Consider the following 8,137-nt stretch of genomic DNA (forward strand, 5'->3'; position numbering starts at 1 on the left):
AATATCAGAAACTGAGATGATTTTATTAGTGGAAATGACATTAAAGAAGGGAAATGACCATCTGCTTTGCCATGGACCTCTAAGGACCATAGAACTTTTCCACCTGATTTGCATCTGAAAGCTTCTTTATATTTACTCCTATTAGGATGGAAGCTCTTTGAGAGCTTTGCTTTTCCATTTGTATTCCCAACATTTAGAATAGTACTTTGTACATAATATTTATTTTATTTTATTTTAATTTTTTTAAAAGGGCAATGAGGGTTAAGTGACTTGCCTAGGGTCACACAGTTAGTGTCAAGTGTCTGAGGCTGAATTTGAACTCAGGTACTCCTGAATCCAAGGCCAGTGCTTTATCCACTGAGCCATCTAGCTGCCCCTGTACATAATAAATGCTTGATAAATGTTTCCTTCCCTCCTCCCTTCTTTTTCTCTTTCCTTCCCTCCTTCCCTCTTACCTTTCTTCCTTCCCTCCTTCTTTCTCTATTTCCTTCTCTAATCCCTCCCTTCCTCCTTCCTTTCTTCTCTCCTTTCTTCCTTTTTTTCCTTCCCTCCTTCCTTCTTTTTCCCCTCCTTTCCTGTTTCCCCTCTCCTCCCTATGTCCTTCCTTTTGTATAGTTCTTGCTAATTAAGCAATCCCTAGAGTCTTTACCTTCGGGGAGCAATTCAAATCACAAGGTTACACTACAGGTCTGGAAAGTACTAAAGTACCTTACAGGATCCTGTTGGAGAGTTAGAGAACTACCAGAATGTCAAATGACTGCCTCAGTGACAACTCCAAATTTGGATCCTTTGGGAGCTGATGGGCAATTTGAGTATCTTATACATTTCTGTATCTGTTTATGACCTTCTGTGAATCCTTTGTATTTTTGGGGGGATGAGGCAATTGGGGTTAAGTGACTTGCCCAGGATCACACAGCTAGAAAGGGTCAAGTGTCTGAAGCTGGATTTGAACTCAGGTTCTCCTGGATCTAGGACTGGTGCTTTACCCACTGTGCCACCTAGCTGCCCCCCCCCTTCTATCTATATGTGTTGTTATTTTGACTGCCTACACGGGACTTCCCCAAATCAGAGGACACCTAGAGATGAGGTGCTGATTGGTAAGGGTTCACTACCTCTAGCTGACCCCAGCCACTCACCCTTGCTTTATCACCACTTTCCTACCATGCTCATACCATCTTATAGTTCCTTTTTTTTCTTCTTCACACAAAAGGTTTTATTTCTTGGAAGGGTGAGGAAGCAAATGCAGATCCTACAGAAGTCAGAAGCTGAGGCAATCGAAGGAAGGTGTTTCTGGTTCTACTGACCATTTTGGGGACATTCTGGGGTTTTGTTTTTGTTTTTGTTTTTTGCAGGCAATGGGGGTTAAGTGACTTGCCCAGGGTCACACAGCTAGTAAGTGTCAAGTGTCTGAGGTCGGATTTGAACTCAGGTACTCCTGAATTCAGGGCTGGTGCTTTAACCACTGCGCCATCTAGCTGCCCCCCCCCCCCGCGCCCGGTTTTTTGTTTTTAATTTCTTAGACCAGCATTGCTCGGGTCTTAGAAGAAAGCCGTTCCCCTCCTGAGGGTCCTTATCGAAGGGTGCACAGAGCAGCCGTTCCCTCCTCCTCTCCCGTAATTAGAGGCTCATTTCCTTGGTGACTGATTCTTGTACTGTTTGGACTCTGTAATTACTCCGGCTGCTTCTTCCAAGGGAGAAAGGCTTCATTTCAGCCAGATCCACTTGTCCCCCATGTCTGCATTATAGCCTCGATTGTATTTGTGACCTTTCAGCTCTCTGAACTAGCGATAGAGACGATCACACTGGTGAGCGCCCATGGTGATCTCCGGGAGGTAGATGGGAACAGTCGTGTAATTCGACACCTCGTATTTATTCTGGACCAACATCCTCAAGTGGTGCAAAGAACGGTCACTCTGCTCCAGCCAAGGGCCCTTATCAAACTTGACGTACTCAATGTCTTCCCAAACCCTTTTCACATCCTTCGCTTCCTTTGATGTGTATTGTAAAATCTCACAATATTTACTCATTTCCGGAAGGGAGGTCTTCTTGTAGGCATTTTCGGTTTTTTTGTTTGTTTGTTTGTTTGGGGTTTTTTTGCGGGGCAATGGGGGTTAAGTGACTTGCCCAGGGTCACACAGCTAGTAAGTGTCAAGTGTCTGAGGCCGGATTTGAACTCAGGTCCTTCTGAATCCAGGACTGGTGCTTTATCCACTGCGCCACCTAGCCGCCCCTGTAGGCATTTTCAGTGTCCTGTAGGTAAGCATCTGTGATCTTTTTTTCACGGACATTTCCTTTCTCCTGAATCCTCTTCAGGATCTCGGGGCCAGGCACGTCAATATAGATAAGCAGGTGAGGCGGCGGTGAGACGTTTAAGTTCGTTGTAGTGCTCTACGCACTGTTTACGGATGAAGCCCTGCTTGAACGTGGCCTCCAGAAAGACAAAGTCACTGAAGATAGAGCGCTCCAGAACAACGCCTTGTCCTGTGCTCAGCAGGTGCTCCGGGTCACCGGGATACTGCAGAAGGCAGTTGGCGTAGAGCCAGGACTGCAGGCGGTACGCCTTGTCATCGTCACTCCTGAGGTCGCCGTAGAACTTCTCCAAGCTGCAGTTGCCGCCCCCGGAGGTTTTCTCCGAGCGATGAACTTCAACTTCAGGAAAATGCTTCAAACCGAACTTTTCTGCTAAATGCTTCGCGGGGTTGCCTTTTCCGGAATATTAAGTTGCCACCCACAGTTAACACTTTGCTTTTCTCAGTGAATCTCTTCGTGGTTCTCTCACCAAGTCTGTAAGCCAAGGGACCATCCTGCCGCTGGTGTGGTAGACTTGTATGGATTCCTGACGCGTGTGGGACGCCCACGGTCCCGAGGCCGCGGGCTGACAGCGACAAGGACACGGCCCAGGAGAACAGCAGCCATCGCGTCCTCACGGCCGGAGGGCGCCTTGTCCCGGACTTGGCCTCCGGTGTCAAGGGGGAGCAGAGACCTATAGCTCCCTTTTTCTACGTTTTACTCAAGGAACAATGATCAGGTCAACAAATCTCCTTGTTTTGGCAAGGGAAATGTCAATTAAATACCCATGATTGGGGGGTATTGGGGGACAACTAAGTGGCACGGTGGATAAAACACATCATCTCCTCCCACCCCTAATCAATATACTCCAGTGGTTACATGGCTCTCTACAACCTTCAGGATCAAATAGAAAAACGCTCTCTTTTAGCATTGAAAGCCGTTCACAGCCTGGCCCCTTCCTCCCTCTACGTTCCAATTACTTCCACACACCCTATGACTCAGTGACACTGGCCTCCTTGCTGTTCCTTAAACAAAACACTCCATCTCCTCACTCTGTTCATTTTCTTTTCTTTTCTTGTTTTTTTTTTTTTGGTAAGGCAATTGGGGTTAAGTGACTTGCCCAGGGTCACACAGCTAGTAAGTGTCAAGAGTCTGAGGCCAGATTTGAACTCAGGTACTTCTGAATCCAGGGCTGGTGCTTTATCCACTGTGCCACCTAGCTGCCCCATCGCTCTGTTCATTTTCATTAGCTGATCACCCGTGCCTGGAATGCTCTCCCTCCGCATTTCTACTTTCTGGATTCCTTGGATTTCCTGTCTTCCTTCAAATCCCACATTCTATAAGAGACTTTTCCTTATTCCCCTCAACTCTATATTGTCTTGCCTTTGAGATTATCTCCAGTTTACTTGTCTTGTCATAACGTTTTGTTTTGTTTTCGGTTGGGGCAATGAGGGCTAAGTGACTTGCCCAGGGTCACACAGCTAGTGTCAAGAGTCTGAGGTCGGATTTGAACTCAGGTCCTCCTGAATCCAGGGCTGGTGCTTTATCTACTGCACCACCTAGCTGTGCCCTCTATGTCTTGTATGAATGTAATTGTTTGTAAGTTGTTTCCCCCATTAGATTGTGAGCTCCTTGAAGGCAAGGGCTATTTTTGCCCTTCTTCATATCTCTAGTGCTTAGCACGACGCCTGGAACGTAGTAAACGCTTAATAAATGCTTGTTGATTTGAATTCTGTGGGACTTTTTTCATTTATTAATTCATGAGTCAAATCTATTTAAAACACTTCCTACAGAAACTATAGGTAGGAGGGGGCATGAATATAAGAAAGAAAATGATCCTCATCCTCATGAGGGGCAGTCAGTCCCTAGGATTGGATCCAGTCTATATGAGCCCCCAATATATTTTGGAGAAGAGCATGAAGTATCATGTGTATGGCCAGTGAAAGCGTGAAGTCATGGGAACTACATGTTGGTTATACAGGAAGGAGGTCATCTATATATCATGATATGATGAGGTGCCACTACCAAGCTCATGCATTTATTTAGTCATGTCCCTAGAGAAATAGAAGGGGCAGCTAGGTGGCACAGTGAATAAAGCACCAGCCCTGGATTCAGGAGGACCTGAGTTCAAATCCGGCCTCAGACACTTGACACTTAACTAGCTGTGTGACCCTAGGCAAGTCACTTAACACTCATTACCCTGCAAAAATAAAAAGAACTTAAAAAGAGAGAGAGAGAAAAGAGAAGGACCCAGAAGTTCACTGAATGACAGAGATAATATCTTGTCCAACCTTCTCACTTAATTGTGGCCAAAACTTGTTTTGTCTAGCTGTTGATGACCTTACGAGACAGAGTCATCAGTGTATAGCCCTTTGGCATAATCTGTCCCCAGGCCTGAAGGAGACTTGCAACACAACCCAATGCACAATACTTTTCTAGAGTGTACACATCAGGACATGCAAGCACAGGGAAAATCCACCCATAGAACCAAATTTCCCAGTTAAACTGCATTGCCACAAAAAAGACCTCACCTTGATCTTTTGACCTCCTTCCTTCCAAAATAATCAACTGGATAGTCACAGTACATGGGATAGTTTAGGAACAGAAACTTAGAGACCAGGACCCTCTTTGATTTTATCAACTTCCATAGACAATAGTGCCCCAGAATAGGAAAGAGGCTGATACTCTTATTAGGGATGTTGACAGCAACTGCCTCCTTTCTGCATGCCCAACTCAATTATCCTTCCCTGGTTGTGGTAAAAAGATAAAAGAAAAGGAGAATAAAGGGGAAAAAACTCTCAAGGTCTGCCTCCTGAAAGGTGTCTCCCCCTCTGCCCCTCTTCCATTGTCCTCAAGATTCCCAACATTAGAATTACTCTGGATCAAGGCAGGGAAGCTGCCCTCTGAAAATGCTCATCAGTGTAAAGGCTGTGTGGGGAAATGTGTATTTGTAGACCTTTCTACCAGATTCAAAGCTCTTGGCTTCATTTTTAGCTTAGTCCTGTCTTCTGTTTGCGTGTCTCTGACACTCTTTTGTGTCAGACAATCAACTTAATCAGGAAAGATCTGGATCCCAAGTGCCTCAAAACACAGACTATACTCATATGCTGGGCTCTTTGTCGGATGCTTTCTACCCTTGTTGATTTCCTTTGGTTGTCCAGACAATAGTTGTGGACAACAGGTTTGGATTGAGAACTGAGAGGGTGGATCAGCATTCTGCTTTGGTGTGCTGTTACAGACTTTGAGTTGGAAGGGACCACATCTCATGCAACCTCCTTATTTTATAAATGGAGAAACTGAGGCCCAGGGAGATTAAGTGACTTGCTCAATGTCACTCAGAGTTCGGATTTAAAGCCAGGTCCTCTGATTCCAGAGTCAGTGCTTTCTTCTCTCCCCAGTCCTCTTATTTGGAAAGCTTAATAAAAGGTGTTTGCTGGGAAGTCCTTCACACTTATTGGTAATGATAGGGATGAATGGAGGAGAGAGCAGAGAGCACTATTAAAAGGGTCATGAAAGAAACAAGAGGAAGAGGGAGAGTAAAGGGGAGATAAGAAAATCAGGGAGAGAGAAGAGCAGAGAAAGGGGAAGTAGGAAAAAAAGGAAGGCTAAGAAAAGGAAAACAAAGGAGGGATGAAATGCAGGATAAAAAGGACAGAAAGAAGAAAGGAAGGCCCAAAGAGTTAAGAGGGTAACAAAGGGGAAACAGAGGAAAACAAGGGCGGGGATAAAGTAGAAGTTTAAATAGGAGAAGAGTATGGGGAAAAAGAGAAGGTAGAGGAAGAGAAAAGAAATACAGAAAGGATGAGGAAAAAGAAGTATTAAGAAGGGTGAAGAAAAGTGAAAAAAGATATGAAGAAAGGAAGAGATGGAAGATAAGGAAAAGAAGGAAGGAGAGAAAGAAGGGAGGAATATTAGGAAAAGGGAAGCAAAGGTATCTCGAAGAGTAACTCCTTCCCATGTTCAGTGTGTTCAGATGCCTCCCTTGTTTTCTGGTTGGGAGTGAGGGTAAAAGAAAGGCCCAGTGTTCAAAGTCACCTCTACCATCCAGGGGAATCCTCTGGTTAGGAGAGCAGGGGCAAAGAATGAAGGGTGCACTCTCAGCCTGTCCTCTGATGAGACAAGCTCTGTCTCTTCCCACTGAGGGAGGGAAGGAGGTTGGGAGATTAGGGCTGCCCTCCAGCAGCCCTGTGGCAACTGTGACTGGCAGAGCCTCATTCCATTCCCTCATTAACCTAGAGCCACTGACCTAATTTCATGCAGCTGAGGTGACTGGCCCTTATGTCACACAGTCTGGTGCCTGTCCTGGGCTCTAGGGGTAGCAAGGAGAGAATGTAACATGTCACCTGAAGCACCCAGGTTCTTGAGAATCACCCATATGCCCCTGGGCTCTGACTCCTTGTTTGCTGTTGGGCTCATTTCAACATACCAGTGCCATTGTGGAGGGCCAGTGAGCTTTAAGAATTTGAATGATGGAGGTACAGTGGATAGAGCACCGGCCCTGGAGTCAGGAGGACCTGAGTTCAAATCCGGCCTCAGACACTTAACAATTACTAGCTGCGTGACCTTGGGCAAATCACTTAACCCCCAATTGCCTCACCAAAAAAAAAAATTAATTAATTAAAATATTTTTAAAAAAATAATTTGAATGATGATGGGATTGTTGTGGACTGAAACTGGTGTTAGCTCCCAGATGGAAGTTACTTAATAAATTCGTGTTCTGGGGAAGCTAGGTGGTGCAGTGGATAAAGTACCAGCTCTGGATTCAGAAGGCTGAGTTCAAATGTGGCCTCAGAAACTTGACACTTGCTAGCTGTGTGACCCTGGGGTCACTTGACCCCAATTGCCTCGCTAAAAAAAAAAGAGAGAGAGAGAGAGAAGGAAGGCACTAGAATGAAGCAGGATTGGGAAGGGCATTCTGGAGAAGGGAGAATGCTAGCTGGGACGTGAGGAAAACCAGGAAGCAGAGAGGACAAGGGAGAGTGTTCTAGGTATGGGGGAAGAGCCAGAGAAAACCTTCAGAATGGGAGGATGGAGTGTGACCATGAATCCTCTGCTCCAGTACCATTCCGCTGCCTCTTTGTGTGACATGAAGGTGACCTTGGATTTTCCTTTTCTTTTTTTAAGGTTATGCTGCATGCCAATTCTGGCAGGTCTGGAAAGCAGGAAGGGCTTTGGGGACAGAACTCTCCACAGACCAGGTGTCTGTCATCTGAGGCCCAGCTCAGCTAAATTTGGAGCAGAACATTACCAGAAGGTTGGCCACCAGGCGATGAGCTTCTTTTTGGCCTGGGCAGCCTCTGTGGTTGTGAGAAGCAGCACGGGCTCATAGAAAAAGAGAAGCAGAAAAAAAAAACCAAACAACAAAGTCTGGACTTGGTATCAGGAGGTCTGTGTTTCAGTTTTTGCTCTGTCCATGGCCTCGGAGCCCACTTAACCTTTAATGTCTATGATGGGTATGTTAATACTTGCATTGTCAGGCATTGCGGAGGAAGCATACCCAGCACTGAAAGAATTTGTCTATTTTTCTTTTAATCCATTTTATCAAGTTAATCCCTCCAAGAGATTTTCTCTTGCTGACAATAGAGCAATGAGGCAGAAGTTATAAATCCTAATTGTAACTTTGCACCTCTAGTGAAGAAAAAAAAAACCAAAGCTATCTGTAGTCATATGGAAAAAATGTTCTAGATCACTATTAATTAGAGAAATGAAAATTCAAACAACTCTGAGGTACCACCTCACACCTATAAGAAATGACAGGTGCTGGAGGGGATGAGGGAAAAATAGGGACACTAATCGAACTGCTGGTGGAGTAGTGAACTGGTCCAATCCTTCTGGAGAGCAATTTGGA

The 8,137-nt window shown here is 45.3% G+C and overlaps 1 pseudogene; it reads right to left on the reverse strand.

The window, feature by feature from the left end:
- Window positions 1-1,668: 1,668 nt before the first annotated feature.
- Window positions 1,669-6,724, reverse strand: LOC122728731 (annotated as a pseudogene).
- Between the last annotated feature and the right edge of the window lie 1,413 nt (window positions 6,725-8,137).

This window comes from Dromiciops gliroides, chromosome 5 (genome assembly GCF_019393635.1).
Source record: "Dromiciops gliroides isolate mDroGli1 chromosome 5, mDroGli1.pri, whole genome shotgun sequence".
NCBI classification, from domain to species: Eukaryota; Metazoa; Chordata; class Mammalia; order Microbiotheria; family Microbiotheriidae; genus Dromiciops; species Dromiciops gliroides.